The sequence below is a fragment of the Pongo abelii genome, chromosome 16 (genome assembly GCF_028885655.2).
Source record: "Pongo abelii isolate AG06213 chromosome 16, NHGRI_mPonAbe1-v2.0_pri, whole genome shotgun sequence".
Taxonomy (NCBI): domain Eukaryota; kingdom Metazoa; phylum Chordata; class Mammalia; order Primates; family Hominidae; genus Pongo; species Pongo abelii.
The window spans coordinates 56090777-56111339 of NC_072001.2; the positions used below are offsets into that span (position 1 = coordinate 56090777).

The 20563-nt window shown below is 39.2% G+C and overlaps 1 long non-coding RNA gene across 1 annotated transcript; it reads left to right on the top strand.

The window, feature by feature from the left end:
• Window positions 1–4858: 4858 nt before the first annotated feature.
• LOC112129022 (uncharacterized) lies at window positions 4859–18033 on the top strand. The gene is made up of 3 exons (XR_002911443.3): window positions 4859–5251; window positions 6643–6689; window positions 17574–18033. It is a non-coding gene; the product is annotated as an uncharacterized LOC112129022 (long non-coding RNA).
• Window positions 18034–20563: the final 2530 nt, after the last annotated feature.

Below are 20563 nucleotides of genomic sequence, written 5' to 3' on the forward strand. Positions count from 1 at the left end.
AATACTGGAATCAGAAGACATGAATAAACAGAGGTCAAGGTAGTGGTTTAATTCCAATGACATGTAAACAAACTCACTTTTAAAAGTTAGTCCTATTAACTCGTGGAGTAAAGCTCTTATTCAACAGCAAGTTAAATTTATGTTGTTTCTGGAGAATATTTCATCAAAGAGTTTGTGTCTAAGTCTTGACTGTAATTTTGTAATTGGGTGCAGGGAGTTGCAACAGTCTTCCTAGGAGTTGAGGAAGAGAATCTAACACGAGAACACAGAAAAGGCAGACCTAACATCACTGTGGATATTTCTGTCCTCCTTTTCCTGCTTGAACAGCTTGAAAAGTTATCACTATTACGATCCTTGTGGGTCCCCATGTGCCTCATTTCTTCACATGTAAAATTGGATAATGCAATTGTAGCATGACCTGTTGATTAAAGAATAACAAGCAAACAAAGCAGTGGGAGGAAATACCCAGGTGTCTGGCAAGAAACAAGAAACATTGTCCTTTTTGTTCAAATGTTATTTTAAAAGTTCAGGGAAGAAGACGTTCAGGATGCTAGTGAAAGCAGGTGGTAAAATGCTGAGGCCACAGCACTTGGTCAACTATTAAACATGAACCCTGTCCTAGTTACCAAGGATTTTCTATAGGGACGGAGAGGGAGAGAAATCCAAATGGGGAAAATGTTGTGGGGAATCTGACATCAGGAATGCACTGCTTTTTCTCTGTGATGTTTTTTCTGTCTACAAGAGAGAATGCAGTAGATGCGAAGTTAAATCTTTGGTGACTAAACTGTATTCTGCCTTTCTTGGCAAGAGCATGAAAGGCACCTCTCTTTTATTCCAGTGTGCTAGAGGGAGTCCATGAGAATACAGCAACTCAGAGCGAAGTGGGAAATAAATTAGTTAACTAACACCTATCCCTTTGATTAGCTGTAAGGAGATATTCAAAGAAGAAACTGACATCCAGTGTCCTGGAGGGCTTTGGTTAGCATGTGTTTACGTGGACACAAGGGCAGCTGGGCATGGGAGCCCATGAGAACAGCACATATATATCTACAGAGTCATAGTGATGAGGCTGTGCCTCCCAGTGACTATGGTATGGACCCTAGAGTCCTGGAGACCTGGCCTGGAATCTTGGCCTTGTCATTTACTTGGGTGAGTTGTCTGAGTCTGTTTTCTTAGTAAAAGTTTCCACCTCGTAGGGTTTGAGGATTAAGAACTGCATTTAGCCCAGTCCCTAGAACATATTAAAAACTCCATAAACAACAGTTACAATAATAATAATAAACCCTTAAGAAAATATTTAGGGAGAAAGTTAGGTTAAGCATGATGAACAAAAAGTTGATGGTGGTTAGAAAATATTTGTGGTGCTGAGGAGTTTGATTCTTTTTTTTTTATTATTATTATTTTTATTATTATTATACTTTAGGCTCTATGGTACATGTGCGCAATGTGCAGGTAAGTTACATATGTATACATGTGCCATGCTGGTGTGCTGCACCCACCAACTCGTCATCTAGCATTAGGTATATCTCCCAATGCTATCCCTCCCCCCTCCCCCCACCCCACAACAGTCCCCGGAGTTTGATTCTTTTTAAAGTATTGATGAGTGTTCTGCAAATTTTTGTAATGAGAAAGTCATCACATTTTATAATTTATAGAAAAAATATTAAAATGACATTGGCATCACTCACCCTTGCTTTTTACGCTAGTCTTTGGCAGTTGGGGGAAAGACCAGGGCAAGCCATATTATAAGGCAGCATTTTCTAAAATATATGTTCAGAACACAAGTTTCTTGAGAAATTTTTGTGAGATTCATGCTGAACACTATTGTGTTAAAGGCACTGTGATATCCCCAAGTAAATTAAACTGCTTAATTTTGCTAAATTCAGTACTGTATTTTTCAAACTCATTTGGCTCATTTTCTATATATTAACTGTTAACATCACTGAAACACTCTGAGAAAAGCTGATCTAAGGCAACACTTTTCTCCTGGAGATAATCTGCTAGAATTGTAGGGATAGGGCCAGGCACAGTGGCTCGTGCTTGTAATTTCAGCACTTTGGGAGGCTGAGGTGAGCGAATTGCTTGAGCCCAGGAGTTTGAGACCAGCCTGAGAAGCATGGCAAAACCCCATCACTACAAAAAACACAAAAATTAGCCACATGTGGTGGTGTGCTCCTGTAGTTCCAGCTACTCTGGAGGCTGAGGAGGGAGGATCATTGAGCCTGGGTAGGTAGAGATTATAGTGAGCTGTGATTGTGCCACTGCACTCTGTTGCCTGGGCAACAGAGTGAGACCCTACCTCAAAAACAAAACAAAACAAAACAAAACAAAAAGAATTGTAGGGATAGAATCCAGGAGAAAATATTAAGTTTTGTAGATGTGGAACTAAAAGCCCCAACCTTAAGTTGCCATAGAAATCTTTGCTAATAACCCTGAAGGAATGCCATGCCAGTTGTCTGCGTTGGGCAAAAGTGAGCAATGCCTATCAGGGCACCATTTAGTGAATACCTACATATTTATTAAATGTTCATGCTCGACAAACAATTCAGGGTACACAAAGTCAAAATTTGACAGTGCCATAAAACAAATTTGACAGTGCCATAAAACAAATTTGACAGTGCCATAAAACTACTTGCTAAATACTGGTGACTCATTTTGCTGAGAGTTAATTAAGATTCTGTAAGTAAAAATTAAAAGGCAATGAAGAGTGGACGCCTGTGAGAGGAAGAGAGAAACAGCTCCACCCAACCTCCTAGGTTTTCTCTCTGCCTGGATGTAAGAAGTGCTTATGAAGCACAAGGAATATGATAATTTTGTCATTGAAAAAGGCAGAAAAGGCCTTACTTTTATTTTAGGGATTGACTCTATATTGAGCTAATTCTGACTCAGTGTGCTTTTTTATCTTCACCCAATTCATACACAAGGTGTCTTGTAAATTAGATTTTTTTCCCCAGGAAAATAGGCTTTTGAAAGGTAGTTAATGCCTAAGCTAGACCACAAAAACCTATTTCAACTAAATTTTCCCTGAACTTTCAAGACCCTGCTATCCTAACCCTGATAATAAAAGTGATGATTTTCCCCATGTATCTAGTCAACAAATATTTCATGGCTTGCAGTGGCCTGAGGTGTAAATATGGAAAATACCTGGTCCTAACTCTCAAGTTGCTTATCTGGTAGACTATATAAGATTTGAACAAATAATTACCAGAAAAGGCAGTTTTTGATACACGAATGGGAAATAAAGTACTCTGGAAGCATTCTGGTTGGGCGGAGAAAGCCTTCTTGGAGGTGGCATTTAAGTTTAGCTTCACAGAATGGGTAAGGATCTAACAGGCAGAGAAAAAGGGATAGGAACTTAAGACAGAATGATTTGAAATCCCCTCTTAAAAACAAGTCAGCAGGAGCCTGGTAAATGATCTTACTTCTCATGCTCTATAGTTTCCTCATGCTAAGGTCTACAGAGATGAGATAATTTCCAAGAGTCTGACACAGCAGCTCTTTCCCTTACTAGGGCATGAATAGCAGAACTGCAGTTAACAAGTCTTCATGGTCCCAGAGAGAAATTGATATTTGCTGACTGCATTGTGCTGAAGTAAAATTACAAGAGTGCATTAAAATCCTTTGTAAAGAAGGTTGAAGACATTACAAAAATGCGTGGGCACCTTGGGCATTAATATTTGATTCAATATCTTTTAGTTGCATATGGCATATTTTGATGGAGGAGGCGTGTACAGATATAAATACAAATTGGAGAACTACCAGGGCCACTGCTAGCTGTCTGTAAGACTCCTGGCTGGCGGGATCCACTCAGCCTCACCCCATACACAGACTTTCTGAGGCCATATTCTGAAGTAAAAAGAATCAAGGGAAACTTTTCTGTCTACTCCATTGTCTATAAATGGAAACTTCCATCCCTCTTCAGGAGGAGCTGGGAACGTCATGCAACAAACAACCATATCACACCACACCCAGTAAGTATTGCTAGAGCACCTGGTAAACATCTACTAAGTCCAAAGTCCTATATTCAGATACTGACATGGGTGACAAAAAGAAAAACTTAGTTTCTGCTCTTCAGGAGCTCAGAATCTGGGGGAGGGACAGACACAAATAACCAGTGAACATGAAAATGGCAAAATAAAAGCTTTGGGAAGAGACAAGGGAAAAATGAGATCCTGCCAGCTCCCCTCGTATCCATTTCATTGGAAATGTTTTTCTCTATTTTCACTCATAAACCACCTGCTTAGGACTCTGTTGGTCATCACCAATACATTTTCTTTTTCTCTGTATCTCTTGTCCAGCTCAACCCTGCTAGAGCAGCTTCCTTTGCTGATGTGCAAGAGGGTTTTTTTCACCCCTTCTTATCAGCCAGAGTTCAATTGCTGTCCGCAGAGCCCATTCAAGTTTGATTAAGCAGAAAGAGACTTATTACAGGGTATTAGGAACTTACAGATTTCTAGGGACAGGTGAGAGTACCAAACATGAATGCCAGACAGCAGAAGTGAGCAGCAAGGAAGAATGTTCAGTTACTCCCTGAGGCTGTTCCAGTGGAAAGTCCACAGCTGCTGCCACCTGTCACTCTACATTCATAAAACTACCACCTGAACACCAAAACCTCTGCTACAGCTGCTGCAGATTAACTCAACACTTTCATGACCAATGCTTGCCAGAAAAGGCTGTGGCCTTATTAATTTTAATTTTTTAAATCCAAAGACTCACGGGGTGCATTTGCTTGGTTGAAGCTAGTCATGTGCAAGGGATGTTTGAAATGGAGGTTTTCCGATTCTTCTTGGGAAAAGCTTAATGAATCATGCATAAAACTACCAAAATGAGGTTAACAGAATCATTGGGAGCCACAAATAACAGGTCTATTGTATCTATTGTATCATCACTTAGACTATTTGCCCTTAGAAAGTTTGAGCACAGGTTTAAAAAAACACTTAATGATATGCACAGAGGGGCCTGGTAGAGTATACCACTTCAACATTTTACCAGGTGCAATGTTCTGAATGTGTTCCCTTAAATTTATGTGTTGGAAACATAATCCTGAATGTAACAGTGTTGGGGGCTGGGGCAGAGTGGGACATGTCTAGGTCATGAAGACTCTGCCCTCATGAAAGAATTAATGCTGCTATAAAAACAGCCTGCAGGAGTGGCTTTGCTCTCTTCTGCTCTTCTGCCCTGTGAGGATGCAGCAAGAAAACCCTCACCAGATGCCAGTGCCTTGATCTTGGACTTCCCAGCCCCCAGAGCTGTGAGAAAATAAATTTCTTTTCTTTGTAGTGAACAGTTGATTCAGATGAGCAAAGCCCTCTGTGCCTCTAGTCTTCTCCCAACAGTGTGACTGTCAGCTGCTCAGAACAAATATTTTTCAGTGGGATTGGCTGACTTCTGATCTATGCACCTGTCAGAGTCTGATTCATATTTTCTCTGTCAAAATCCCTATTTGCATAAATTAGTCAACTTAAGTCTATTTTTAGAAGAAGCAGGATTAAAGATTTTGCCATAAATTTCTCATCTTTGAAATTAGGATTAGGTCTAGAGGAAAGTGGATTAATGCATTTTATTCTTGGACTCAAGATCTAATTTTCTTTCTAACCATCTGCCCTTTTGTTTTTTCATGTTTTTTTTTTTTTACAATATAATATGTACCTTTACCATATTTTCTTTTTTTCCCCTCTTTCTCCCTTCCTTTCTTACTCACTTTCTTTTTGTCCTCTCCATTTCCTTGCTCTTTCTTTCTTCCCTTCCCTTCTTCCTTCCTTCCTACCTTCCTTCCTTCCTTCCTTCCCTCCCTCCCTCCTCTCTTTCTTTCTCTCTCTCTCTTTCTTTCTTTCTTCTTTCTCTTTCCCTCCCTCCCTTCCTTCCTCTTTCTTTCTTCCTTCCTTTCTTTCTCCCTCCCTCCCTCCCTTCCTTCCTTCCTCTCTCTGTCTTTCTTTCTTTCCCTCCCTTCCTCCCTTCCTCTCTTTCTCTCTTTCTTTCTTTTTTTCTTTCCTTCTTTCTTTCCTTCTTTCCTAGCAGTCCTTCTTGGGGTGAAGTTACGGTGGGGAGGATAGTCTTTTAAATCAGCAATTTTTCAACTGGGGTGCTTTTGCCTCCCAGAGGACATTTTGCAATATTTGGAGACATTTGTGGTTATCACAATGGGGGAGGGGGGATGCTACTGGCTTCCCCCTGTAGAGGATACTGGGTTGAGGCCAGTGATGGTGCTAAACATTCTACAATGTGCAAGACACCTCCCCACGACAAAAATGATCCAATTCTAAATATCGAGTGTCAGGGTTGAGAAATCATTCTTTAAACGAAGCTGATTCTATCTTGTGAAGAACATAGTAGTAATTCCTAAGAAACTGAGATGTGTTGTATATGTTTAAGATATATTTCTTTCCTTAAAATTTCAGATTTGGGAACCTGGGAAATTAGGTTGAAGGTAAACACACCTAGTAGCTTCTTGTCCAGACAAAATCAAGAGGAGGCAGAGATTGAGAACAGTGGAGAGGGTCCCTTGTGGTAGGGTGACAAATTCCTCCTGGATTCCCTGGGACTTTCTAGGTGTTAGCACTATAAGTGAACATAAAGTGAGCAGAGCTTAGGAGTGTAGAGAGACTTCATGATGTCTTGCTTCTCTCCTCTCTTCCTACCCAGGACTAGATCGCTAGCTGGCCCTTTGATTTAATTCTTCATCTACCATAGTAAGTACAAGATTTATGTGTATAGACTTGTCTTTTTTGGCAGCAATGATTATAGTTTCAAGTAACAGACGGAAGAACCCATTAAAGCTGTATATGTAGGAAATGTGAAAGACAAAGCTTTCTTTTAATTTATTTTTTTCAAAATGTATAAATGGTAGACTATGTGCTAGGAAAAATAGATGTGAATAAATAAAATTATGGTGGAAATTTTCATCTATGCATTTTACAGAGTGGGTGAGTTTACATATTCTCTGGGTTACTGTGACAGTTGTGACAGATAGGTTTAAAGAATTAAAGATCAAATTAGTGAAGAGAACAAGGAAGTCTATAAATATCTGGTCTTATTGTAATTGAGATGGTTAACCATAAAGCAATGAAGGGAAACCCATAGAAAACATTTAGTTCACAAGTGGAAAGAATAGTTAAAACTTACATCAGTACAGGCAAGGAAATTAAGATGATAAATATTTTTAGTACCATTTCTAATAACTCTGTTTAATTGTAAACCAAAAACCTAGATGCCATCACACATGAGCTGTGAATATTAGTGGCCCAATTTATCTGGGTCACTTGACCATGAGCAGAGAGTGGAAGAGGGAAAATTGGCATCTAAAATTTATTTCCTTCCTGAGTTACAAAACAGAAGAACTAGCCAGGTTGTAACCTAACTAAATTGGTCAGTAAAACCAATCACAGTTTTATAGAGTCTACACTAAAGCTGGAAAAGATACTACAACTCAGCAGAAAATTTACCAACATGCCAGAGTTAAATAAGAAAAAGAACTTGCCTGATTCCTACTAGCAACAGCTAACCTTAATAAAATTGGACGTGGCAGTTGAGATGCCCAGGCTACTGGGCTAGATATTACCAGGAGCCCTTGGGCAGTTTCCACACAGGGCTAAAGTAGGGAGCAGCTGCAGGACCGAGCCCCATACTCCTCTGGTCCTTGGCCTTTTCAAGACCCTAACAGCATTACCCAGGCAATGGAAAATTGAGTCCAGTTAATTCAATTGAGTCCAAGGTCTTGGACACCATAGATGTGCTGATTCTGTCAATCTTCATTCAATTTTTTGCCTTTATATTTCTCCTGGGTGTCCACCCATTTTCCAAATGGAGATCCTCCTGTCTATTTTTTACAGAGTGTTTCTGGCACCTCAGCCTCTTCTTGCAGCACTCCTTCCCCATTCTGGCCCTAACCATCACCTATCTGTCATAGGTCAGAAGACATGATCTATATCTCATCTGAAGATGTCACTTATCTGTGTCCCTCTAAATGAGTCTATACTTCTCCCCCTCTGTGTCTTTTCTCACTTTCTACAGCTTCTTTGATACCATTTCTCTTCATTCCCAAAACATTCTCCCTGCTTTGAAGATCACACCAAGCTTTTTATATTCCTCTCCATGCCCTGTTGCCATTAACTTCTTCCCCTCTGATCTGTCCCATGTAAGTGACATGGGGACTTTTCTCCTCTCCAACTTCTATCATCACCTGAGTGAATTCTTATATCATGTAGAGAATATATTTAGTACCCTATTTCCAGTTCCTTGATCTCAGTGCTAATGGCCTTCATCTCTAATCCACATCAACAATTCTCCTCTACAGCAACATGTTGCCATCATGGGACTGTTCCATACCTGAAATCTCAAGCCCCACAGCCCTTTTCTAGGATGGCGCCTCCCATGTGTACTGCTCTCTCTGTCACCCCAACAGTGCCTGCCTCTCATGCTTCTCGATTACTCAGTTTTCTGACTTCTTTCTGCACCAGCCTAAAATTGCTACTGTTCGTCATAACTTGTCTCTCACCAATACCATCATATCTCTCTACTGCTTATGTTCTTGGCATGCATCTCCTACACACTTCTAGTGGCACAGTCAGTCTGTTGAATACTGTTGGAGAAAGTCACAAACTGCATATTTGTGTCAGTACAAGTTCATAACTTCTAATATCCTTTGGGCCTCAAGATCCCTTACCACTTATCTTCCTTCCTTTCTGGTGAGTGCTTCTATTTCCTTTAACAGCTTTGTCTTCTCTGTGATGCCCATCCTAATTTCTCTTGGTGGATGGACCATCCCATTTAGCTACCTTAAAGCATATACAGAACATAATGGTGTTTACTTATAAATAAATATCCTTAGTTTCTACTTATGAGAAATCAGAGATTATTAATCAGGAGCTTCTTAATTTCTTGCCTCCTTGTCTACAAACTTACTTACATCTGTATCATTCTCTGGACCCATAGGAGGCATTACCCTCCCTGCTCTGTTCTTCCTGTGTCACCTGGAGCCTTGCTGTATCAACGATCTACTTTTTCTACTGTGTTTTCAGCTTCCTCTCTTCCTTCCCTTAGCCTAACATGTGATCAAGTTCCTCCATTCTAGCAAAACCAGAACAAAACCTTCCTTGTATTCTACAATGCTTTCAAGTATTTAGACAATCTCTCATTTCCCTGTCATAGCTCATTCTTTTAACATCCTGTTTACTAAACCCCACTACAACCTGGCCTCAGCCACTGACACCATTCTCACTAGATCACTGTGGAAATAGTTTGTGTTTGTCTTATGTCAGCTTCTCTGCAGTACCTGACACTTGGGAGACCACTCCTATTTTTAAGGCTCCCACATCCCCTTCTTTACACCAGCGGTGTGTTGAGATGATTTGAACAGGCCAAGAAGTGACCCACGTCTCTGCCTTGCACATGCCATTCACTCTTCTTGGAATGCTTTCCTCACCATTGCCTTCTGTCTTTTCTGCCTAGATGAATTCTCATTTATTCTTCAAATTCTGGCTTAGATGTCATCTCCTCTTGGCAGACTGAATTTCTCTGTATGAACCTCTTGTTACTAAGATAGCCTCCTTAACTGAAGATCTCTTTCTTCAAGTTGGACTTCAAAAACAGTCTCTGAGTTATGAAGTCATCTGTTTTAAATCAGAAACAGAAAAAATAGAGGAAATCTAGGATCTTCTTTATTGCTAATAAGGGAAACATTACGCTTATTTTTCTGTTGGCATGCACTGGCAGTGTCAACATAGTCTAGCTAGTCATTTCTCTTTCTACCTGTTCTAACCTTATCTTTTTCCCCAATTTTAATGCATTTTTGATTGGCATTGACTGGCTAATTAGTATTTACTTCTAGCATGGAGGCTGGCCTGATATAAAAATATTTACAATGTTTAAAACACAAACTGAATTTTAAATTTTTTTCAATCTGAGTTATAAGAAGGTCATTGGTTCTTTCCTTAACAAATACAATGACTTTTAAAATACATGGTTTTCCTTGTAGCATGGTATATGCCTATGCTTTGTAGGAGAAGCACAGGATGTGGGTTTAGGTTCAAATATAAGCATGTAATTATACTAGGGAAAAAAAGAGAACAATATTCTTTTTTTGAAGGTCAGCAATTGACTCAAATATGAATTAATATGCAACGCCACTGAATGACATTTCATCAAACACTTTATGTTTGGTTTTAATTTGTAAGTTTTCTGAAAAAAGCATTAGCTAAGTAGATGAACTATGATGACACTGAAGTCTTCTCTACAGTTAGAAAGATCTCTTTTGCTGGGGCTCTGGACTGACTCATGTCTTTTCTGTAGCTTATGTGTTAATGGCACTGGTGTCACTGATACTTCTGTGCCCCATCACCGTGCAGATTGATGGCAAAAACGATTCTGGCCAATATGGCTTTTAGATGTTGCCTGTCTAGACACCATCAGGATTACTGGAAAGTTGTCTCTTTTTTTTATTTCATGGATATTTTATCCTTTTGCACTTAAACCTTAGTCTCTAAGGGGACAGACAAATCTTTCCAGCTTTGATATTTCACAGGGATGATGGGTTTTGTTTACGTTCTTATAGTTAGCTACATTTGGTCCTACTCTTTCCTCCCTATATCCTCATGAGTTAGTGGAATAAGTTTATCCAGTGGCTTTGAAGGATACCCTGAATATTTTGCACATTATCATGTGTACTAGGTATAATACTTTTGAAATAGCTCCTTTAATGCTCTTTTATCAGATGCCTTCATCCATACACTACATCACCACTATGGTTGGGGCAGGAGTATGTAATTTAAATGCAACCTATGAATGGAGGAGGGTAGGACATGGGGATGTTCTATCCCAACTGGAAGAGTGGAGAGAAAGCCCACTGCTCCTGGATCTAGGGAAATGTAGGGAGAATGAGTGGGCCAGAGGCAGAGTGGAGAAGTCAGCATGTTCTGAAGGCGCCCCTTGCAGTGAGGAACACTCATGATTGGCAATGGGATGATGCTGTGTGGACCCAAACCTCCTGTCTCTTCTCTATGGTTAAAGCTTCCTCTATACCCAAACACCATTTTGAAGCAGGAGGAAATCTGAAATACTGAGTCTTTAAACCAAGTAAGATGACTGAATCACCTATAGCAATTGTTTACAATGGCCCTTCTGAGTTTACTAGACTGGACCAAAATGAACCACCCTTAACTCTTCTGACCAAATGTTATGGGCTTGGGAGGAAGATTAGTTCAAACACGAAAACAAAGAAATGATATTTTTCTTTGCACATATATTTTGAGTGTGTGTGGCACTCTCTTATACACAGAGAAGGAGACATGCCTCTCTCTCCTGAAAGCATTGGGTTAATGGTCATGAATGTGGGTTAAGTGTATGAGTCAGGAAGGCCTTGCCCCAAGATAACATTGGCTAACACGCCCTGAAAGTGGAAAATAGCCCTGTGTCCACTAAGGGTGGGGAAAGTGCCTGGTGGAGGCCAGGCTCCTGAGTGGCTTTTCTCTGGGGATTGACTCTGACTGGGGAGGTTATGGGAGCTTCTCTAGCCATTTCCCTGTTGGGCTGTAAAGCACATTGTGGTTGACTCCCCACCTTCGTTCCACACCAGCTGGTTATTACAGCCCACTATTTTTCAGTCTTATTGTACTATAGTCTTGTAGTATTTTTAGTCTTATTGCCAGTAATTGGTTGAGGAATGGATAAACTTCCACTTATTTGAGCCAATGAAAGAAAAAAAAATCTTTCTGGGGCCTTCTTGGAATAACATTCTGGCCTTCAGAGAGAGAAGTGACAGATTAGCCTAATGATCTGGATGTGAAGTGGAGAGATGATGAAATAGGGTTTCAAATGGCAGGGTTGAGCCGTTGGATCAACTGACCCAGGAGCCTGCCTCACCTCTAGACTCCCCCTAGAATGAACTAATCTATTTCTTCATAGTTTGAGTCTCTTTTAGGTGAGATTCAGTTATTTGTGGTGCCAAGTAAGCTGACTAACACATAGGTCATTGATATTTTTCGCCATAGTAATTATGCAGAGAAACAAACTACTTTGATTACTGCTTTGATGCCAAGTATATATTACACAGGACATTTTCTAAAAATCCATTTGTAATGCTTCCAAGTAGATGATAAGGGATTCATTGGCATGGGAATTCTGGACATCTGATTCTGTTCCTGGTTTTTTCTAGTAACTAGACAGACAAATATTGATTTCTCTAGATATCCCTTTGCTTAGTAGTGGAATAAAATCCTTAGACACAAATCTCATTGGTTCTTAAAGCTTAGTGTACATTTGAAAAACATGGGTTGGAAGAGTGCTTAAAAAGCAGTTTTTTTGGGCCCCTCTTTAAAGAGTCTGATTGATTTTTAACAAGTACAGTACTAGAGATAATTCTAGTACAAAGTGGTCAAAGGGCCACAGTGAGGAACTCTGAACTAAAGACACAGTGAAGGTCTTTGCAAATTAGCTTGGGGCCTGATTTGTCTTATCCATCAACAATTGTTACCTGTACCATTGCTGTACTTTATTCTTCCCAGTTGTGAAGAAACCATGGATTTTAGCAATGAAATTTTATTGGGATGAATGACCAAATGTAGGGGGTTATAGAATCATCAAGCAGGAAAGAACCACAAGAGGTCAACACAATTCACCTCCTTGCTTCTGGGACGGACTCTATCAAAAGCACACAGACAAATTGGTGTCTGCTTCTATTCACAGAGGGCTCAAGAAAGTGATGCCACATCTACCTGGAGTTGTTGGTCATATAAACTCTTCCTAAGCAGATAGGTCTGGGAATCACATAGTCTGAGGAATCATATATTCTCATTTGATAATTTTCATATTAGCCTTGTATGAGTGTCTGATTATCAAATAATTGAGAAATAAAACACATTCAGAACTAATATTGTCCTGAGTGTAATTTAATCATTCATGATTCAAAAGGGAATTCTTGATCTCATTAGGAATAATGCTTGAACTGGAAAAATAAGGAGGGCTGGTTAAATTGAAATTCACAACTGATAGAATGCTACCTAATGGAAGTTCTTCCTTACAGCTGGTTTAATGTCTTCCTGCTGCAATTTAAGCCGGTTTTCTCTTACTTTATCCTCTGTGGAGTGGGAATAAACTGATTACCATCCCCTCCATAACAATCCTTTATTCTTTTGAAGAGTTATTAACTTCCCCTTCAGACTTCTCTTTCTAAGGCTAAAAAATTTCACTTCTTGTAACCTTTCCTCATATGTTTCATTTTTCAAACATTAATAATTTTCATTATGTATCCCTGGACTTGCTCCAAATTTTCCACATCTTTAAGCAGTGGTGTTGTAAATGGTACTAAAATAATAGCTCTGGTGGTCGCAGGGTGCAGTTTCCATGCACTTCTTTTGTATGGAGAGACAGCACAGTGTAGGGGATGGCACATGGACTCTGGCATCAGGCTGCTTGGGATCAAATCCCAATTCTGCCAACTTTGCAGGTTATTTAATCCCTGGGCTTCAGTTTCCTCATCTGTGAAATACGTATAATAACAGTACTTTGCCTCCTAGAGTTTTTAAGAGGATTAAACAAATCAGGTTGCATAAATAACTCACAACAGTGCCTGGTACAGGGCTATTATCATGGAGGGAAAGTCATGGAAAAAAATGCAGAAAGAATATTAGCTTTCTAAAATAGCTAGTTTTATTCATACAGAAGGCAAGTTATATATAAATGGTTTAAGGATCACCAGCTATGAAACAAGAACTTTCTTGTTTGGAGTGAAAACCTTAAATGTTGCCTATACTGATGGCTCTCAGGAACAAGGGCAGGACACCTGGGTTCCAGGATCTTCTCTGTTACTTGTTAGCTATGTAATTTAAGGAGGTTCCCTGAAATAAAACACATTCAGAACTAATATTGAAGGCATCTGTGAAATATGAATAACAACAATTCATCCACCTAAATTATCTGGTTTTCAGTTTCTTTTAGGCATCTAATATGCAGGTTTCTGATACTAAGTTTTGGTTAAGAGTTGATGGGAAGTTTGGAGAATGAAGCCATAAATCCTAACAAGTAACAATCTACTGAAAAAGAGAGGGGGAAAAGATGAAAAATAAACGAATCTCCTTTCTAAATATCAAAATCCAACAGCAGGGCTTGGATCCAGGTTGGTTTTAAAAGCATGATTTCCCATCTTATTTGGAGATAATATGGTGCAGTGGTTTTAGAGTATAGGCACTGGCATTGAGTTAAATTTAGATTTTTGAGTATGGAAAACTTATCTAAGTAAATCAGATTGCTTATCTTCCTTTGGCCTCAACTGTCTTATCTTTAAAGTGGTGATATTTATGCCTACTTTGCAGGGTTGGTTTAAGAATATAAACAAGATAATATGTGTGAAGCACTTAGCAGAGTGACGGCACATCTTAAATCCTGAACAAATGGTCCCTTATATGGTATCTCTGGTTTTTTTTTTTTGGTTTTGGGGGCGCGGTACTAGAATTTAAAATAATTAACTCTTCTTGGCCTTTCTGAACACATACCTGTCCGAATGTTATGTTCGGGGTACACCCATGAGCGCCTTGGGTTTGGGGCAGTGAAAGTTCAAGTTATTAAGTATGAGCAGGTTGTGGGATGACAATACCTCCTTTCCAAATTTGAGCACATTTGCTTAGATGAAGTGCTGGCAGGGGTTGGGGGCAGGCCCGGAGGAGAACTGAGGATGGGGAGGCAAAACTTGAAGCCACATATGATAATGCAAACCACATTTCCTGGCTCCACCACTTAGTTCTTTCCCTTGGGAAATTTTTACTGGTATTTTGCCTTACTGCGAGTCTTTGCACTTCCTGTTATGAACTGGTTAAGAAGATAATTATAACGTGGTTATGGGAAATGGTAATGAAATATACCTCACTATACAGCAAGAGAGATTAAGACCTCTGCCATTTGGGAGGACAGTAAAAGCAAGTTATTATTTTTAAATAACATTTATTACTTATTAAATTATAAAGAATTCTGTCTTATTTTAGACATTTTTGAAAAACACAGAAACATAAGGACCATTAAAATGACATCTTCCCAACACTCAGTAATAATTACTTTTCACATTTTGTCATTTTTTTCTTTTCTTAATCTCTTCTGTGATTGCATATGTATTTATGCATATATTATTATAAACGATGTATAATGTTGAAATATTTTATATACTATTAAATAAAATCTGTATAATATATACACATATAAATATAAATATGTATATACATACATAATTTTTCACCCTGTTTTAATGGCATTGTGTGGTAAACATTTCCTCACATAATTACATATTTTTAGAAAGTACATGATATTTCATTTTATGGTTATCATATGATTTTTGTAGCTAGAGTGACATTTACATTATTTATAATATTTTGATGTTATAAATGAAGCTGCAATGAGCATTCTTTCTCAAAAATTGCTATGAATATCTGTGGTTATTTATTTGGGATAAATTTCTCCTCAAATACATTAAAGTTCCATACATGTGGCCAAAGTAACTTCTGGGAAGATGGTAGCATGTTACAGTTTGCCAGCAATGTATGCAAGTTCGTGCTTTACTTCGTTATCATCAGATTAACAATCATGTTTTTGAATCTTTGTTAGTTTGCTACATTAAAAAATAGTTTAACATTATTTTTGGAAGGTGTATGTGTGTACCTGTGTTGTTTTTTGTTTTAAATAGGTGAATGTGAAAGGATTTTTGGTCTTTTGTATTTCTTTGTTTATTGCTATTATGCTCTATGACCATAAATGAGATGTTTTTACTTATTTTCATATAAAAGTTTATATATTATATACACTTGTATATGAGTGTTTGTGTGTATATGTCCGTTTAAGGTATATTGCCTGTCATACATGTTACAAACATTTCTCTGTAGTTTGTTATTTGCGTTTGCATCTTGTTGATGATATTATTTTGATTTGACTTTTTCAAATTTATTATGTTCAACTCATCGATACTGTTCTTGGTGTTTTTAATGCTTATAAATTCCTAAAATCTATGTATTACTTTATTTTATAAAAAAGATCAATTTTTATGGCTTATTTTTATTTGTAAAATAAAAGCCTTTAATCCATCTAGAATTTATTTGGGTGTAGTATATATAATATTGTGCCAATTAATCATCTTTTCTTTTTGCATAAGTCTAAAGATTTTATTCTTCTCTTTGGTAAGAAACAAAGATTTCCCTAAGCCAAGCAAAGGCTACAGAAGCAAAGAAATTTGTCTCTCGTTGGCTGCAGGCCATCTGAGGTGGGACAGAAAGGGTAAGTGACTGGTCCCTGCCTTCAAGGGAGTTTTAAACCATGGGCCAATGTTGGTATAGCAGAGCTGGTCTGCTTCTGTATTAAGAGAAAGGAATTTAGACACTTATGCTCTCAAGGTTCCTAGTAAAGTCATAGAGGCAACAATCTTCTGTTGATTGAATTTTAACTTAATTTAATTTAATTTCCTTGGCAATCACAGATGGTGTCATCCAGCAGCTAGAGGCTAAAAAGGGGCACTCTACAAACCGAATGAAAACATGTTGACTTATAATGAGAAGCACAAGCAAATGGAAGCAAAAGTGTGACAGTCAACAGTGAGTTGCAGCGTGGATTCTCAGGATAGCAGAGGCCTGGACTGCTCACCAAGTGCTTTGTGCAAGTTTGAACAGCAACAGCAATGTCATCTAAAATGACTGTTCTCAGGGTTAGACTCTACTAGGGTCGGTTCAAAAACATTAAACAAAAATGATGAAGGAAAAGTATTAGAGTGTTCTTAAATGAGTAGCATCAATATGGTTAAAATTATGTTTGATTAGAAATAGACCAATATTTAGCTAAGAGTGGAATTTTATCTCATTCCAAAGCAAGAGGGGAGAAACATCTGGCTTTGTTGATTGTGCTTTGGTGTTATCATTTAATCATATTTATTACAATATGTTACCATATTTGATGTTTGATAATTTATGTTGCCCCAAATTACGAGGCTGTCTCTTTCTAATGAAATGATAAGGGTAGGTGATTAGAGTCTCATGTGGCGAGAAGGCACTCATGCCACGGAGAGAGTCCGAGGGGAGGGGTTCTGAATCATCTTAGGCCCTCTGTCTCCAGATGTTATGCATTCACCCAGTTAACAGCCATTTCCTGTAATCAGTAAAAGCTCCTTGATGAAGATGGAATCAAGAGGTTTCTGTTTGTGTTGCTTCTAATCCACCCACACAACAGATGGGTCAGGGAAGAAGCTATGTTCCCCCAGTGCTGGAAAACAACCCTGAGCTCTCACCCCAGCTGCGGTGGTCATCTTTATTGCAGGCCATAGAAGCTCAGGCCTGGGCCATTTTCTGATGCCAATGATATGATGATACCTTCTTTCTCTCAGTCTTTGCTGGAGATTTGGATGTTTCAAGCCATATTCAACAGGATATGAACTCACCATTGTTCATTTTTTTCCAATTTTGGAGAATAAATGGTATGCTTTCACGAAAATTTGTTAAAACGCAACCCTGATAAGCAAGTGGATCTAAAGGTGGCTGTCAGATATCCCTTTTAAAAATAGAAAACCTGCACTTTGAAATGCTCAAATTGTACAATTTTCTATACCCTTGTAACAGGTCAGGTGCCACAGCTTGATGAACGAGATAGAATCGCACAATGGGATCAAAGGGACAGCCAGCCCAGTTTATTTCCAGAGGAAAAGCTTACCAGGGCACAAAGGAGGAAAAAAGACTCGGCTTGAAACCAATTCTTCCCTGAAGTACAAATGTAAGAGAAAAGACATCACCAGGAGCAGTTACATCTATGGCAGTCGTAGCTCTGTAAGCCTGGCCTGCTCACGTGGAAGTAAATTATTTGATGAGCTGGGGAAATATAAGCAGTTTGTGTGGATTAAAAGGAAATCCTCACCCAAACTATATCTTTAAAAATTATCTAGATAATTCAGGTGAAAGCAGCCTTTCTCCCTTGTGAATTATTTAAGTAATTGATTACATCCATCTGCTCCTCGTCAGAGAATTCAAGGGCCAAATGCTTTTTCGGCATCTCCTTTTCTATCCTTCCCTTTCATGTGACTTACTCTTGTCTGGATCAGGAGTTTCTGTGAATAATCACTGGCCAGCTGTCACCGGTTCTCTTTTCACCTGTTCTCTTTGCAAATCTGAGCAATCCAAACCTGCGGGGGTAACATTCCCCAGCTGGCTGAGAGTACATAAGTGGTTCTTCAGCTCTGAGATGATCCTATCATTGGCCGCTTTAAAATTTGTGATTAGTCTGCTTTTTGGGCATGTGAAATATAATTGGTGGTACAGATAAACTTTTATTCACCAGAGAGAGCTTATTACAGAGCTGCTTGTCATGACACGTGGAAATTCAGGAAACTTTTGTGTGAGTCTCTGTGTGGTGATTCTGGCCAGAATGGTCGTACGTTTTCAAGATGCTAACTCTAGTTTCCCCAAAGCTGTCTTTTGCCTGCTGGCTTTGGTCCTATTCCACGTGACTGGAGTGCCTCAAACTCAAGACAGCAAATGGAAAAGGAACAGGATCTGGCTCCTGGGAATGGCCTGCTACCTGACAAGGTGCTCTGATCAGCTGAGTGGTAAAAACCCAGTGCTGCCCTGTGAGCCCAGACGTCGGGTGAATGATCTCCAGCTGGATACATAGGTGGATGAAGGGTTAAAATGAAAGCATTTGTTTCAATTTAATTAAACATTTTAGCCAAAATTCTACGTAAGCTGTGTTATATGTAAACTTGAAACCCAAACCCCTGGTTTCAGGTGCCCCCTCTTATAATTATGAGGTTCATAACCTTGGCCTTGGATTAATCATATAAGTTCTTTGAGCCATAGGTTTTCCATCTGTAAAGTGGGGGTAATGGTTCCTGCCAGGCCTCTCTGGGTTGTCATGAAACTTGAATGAGAACCTGAAAGCAATTAGTGAGCTCTAAGCAAGCTGTGTAACTATATGACCAATGGGTGCATGGTTTAGAATAATAATGTGTATTGAGCACTTACTATGTGTGAGGCATTGGTCTACCTTACATGTAGTCACTCACTTAGTTGTCATCACAACCCCATGAGATGGATACTATGATTGTTTGTTCCACCTTTCATGATGGAGAAACTAAGGCAGAATGGTTAAGTAACTTGTCTTAGGTGGCCCAGTAGAGAAGCGGCCTGGCTCTGGAGTCTGAGCTCTTAATTTCTATATACCTATAGCACCTTCTACATCAGCTTTCTAGGAGCAATGTGTATTGGAAAGTGGATACAGGTCCTTGAGAAGTGCCAGTCTAGTCCTCGTTTTGGTTAAATTGGCTAATTGACTAATAACAGTAGAGACCTTCTCCAGCATGGGATACCCAAAGCTTCAATCAGGTAGGACCACTAGGCATGGTAGCTGCCGTCAGGATCAGTATAGCCACCTAAGTGCCCCCTCCACCTCCCTCCCAGCTTTTTTCCCACTCTTCTGGCTCTGCCAGGAAACTATGGTGCAACACTGTCAGGCTGCGTGGGAGGAGGGGAGCACAGACTAGGAACCCCATGGGGTTGTCCTTGAATTAGTCCTTCTTCCTGATTTTCAGGACTCAGCCATGAATACTGCCCCCTGAGGGAGCAGGAACCAGCACATTGTCCTGTACTCCATGTGGGGTTCATGCCCCCTTCCTTTTGTCTTTAGGAATTCTATAGCGATTCTTCCCGATTAAATACATGCCGGTCAATTAGGAGCTTATCAGCTCAAATCCATGAGGCCCAATGATTGACTCTCCTTGGTCCATATTTCTCAGCAGGAACGGACGAATCTTCAGGAATTTGAACACGTGTCTCTTAAACCCACCTTCCTTTACTGCTTGCTATGCATGATGAAATTTCACATGAGAAATCATGAGATCCTGGCAGGATGCTCTTTGTTTGCCAATGAATTTTGATTTGGTTTTAGAACAGTGGAAAGTGCAAATAGAATTAGGCTTGAAAATTATTCAAGAATCATTTTAATGCTCCCAGGAGATTGGTCTGCTCACTCACATAGATTTCTGCTCTCTGTCAGAATTCAGCCACTTCAAGGAAGCTTTTGTTTAGAAAGAGGTAAAATCTTTTAGAGAGAGACCACTTTTTGTGAATTATTTGACAATTGCTCATATTTGCTTAATGTTCTAGAAAGACATGACAGGGTATTTGAGATTTTACATTTTATATAATGTGACTCCCGAAAATGTATTTTGGTTTCCTTTTTGAAATATAAATTATAATGAATTATAATAGCTCTAATTATTAGCCACATTCTGTTAGACACTTTATACAATCTCTGTTATTCTTCCCAGCAATCTTTGCAATGTAGAGATTATAATTTTATTTTATTTATGATAAAACTTTATGTGTCCTCTCAGAGAGATTAAGTAACTTGCAGAGGATCATAGAGCTGATTGTCAGTTAAGCTGGAATTCAAATCCTAGTCATTGTAACTCTAACCCCACAGCATCTTAGACCTGTTGGCCCCTCAGAAGGAAGGGTGGGCCTAGAACTTCAGTGCTACCCCTTCTCTGACATCACTAGTTACTAACTCTGCAATCACAGCCTCAGCCTGTGCTTGGTCAACTGTAGCTAGGAACAGC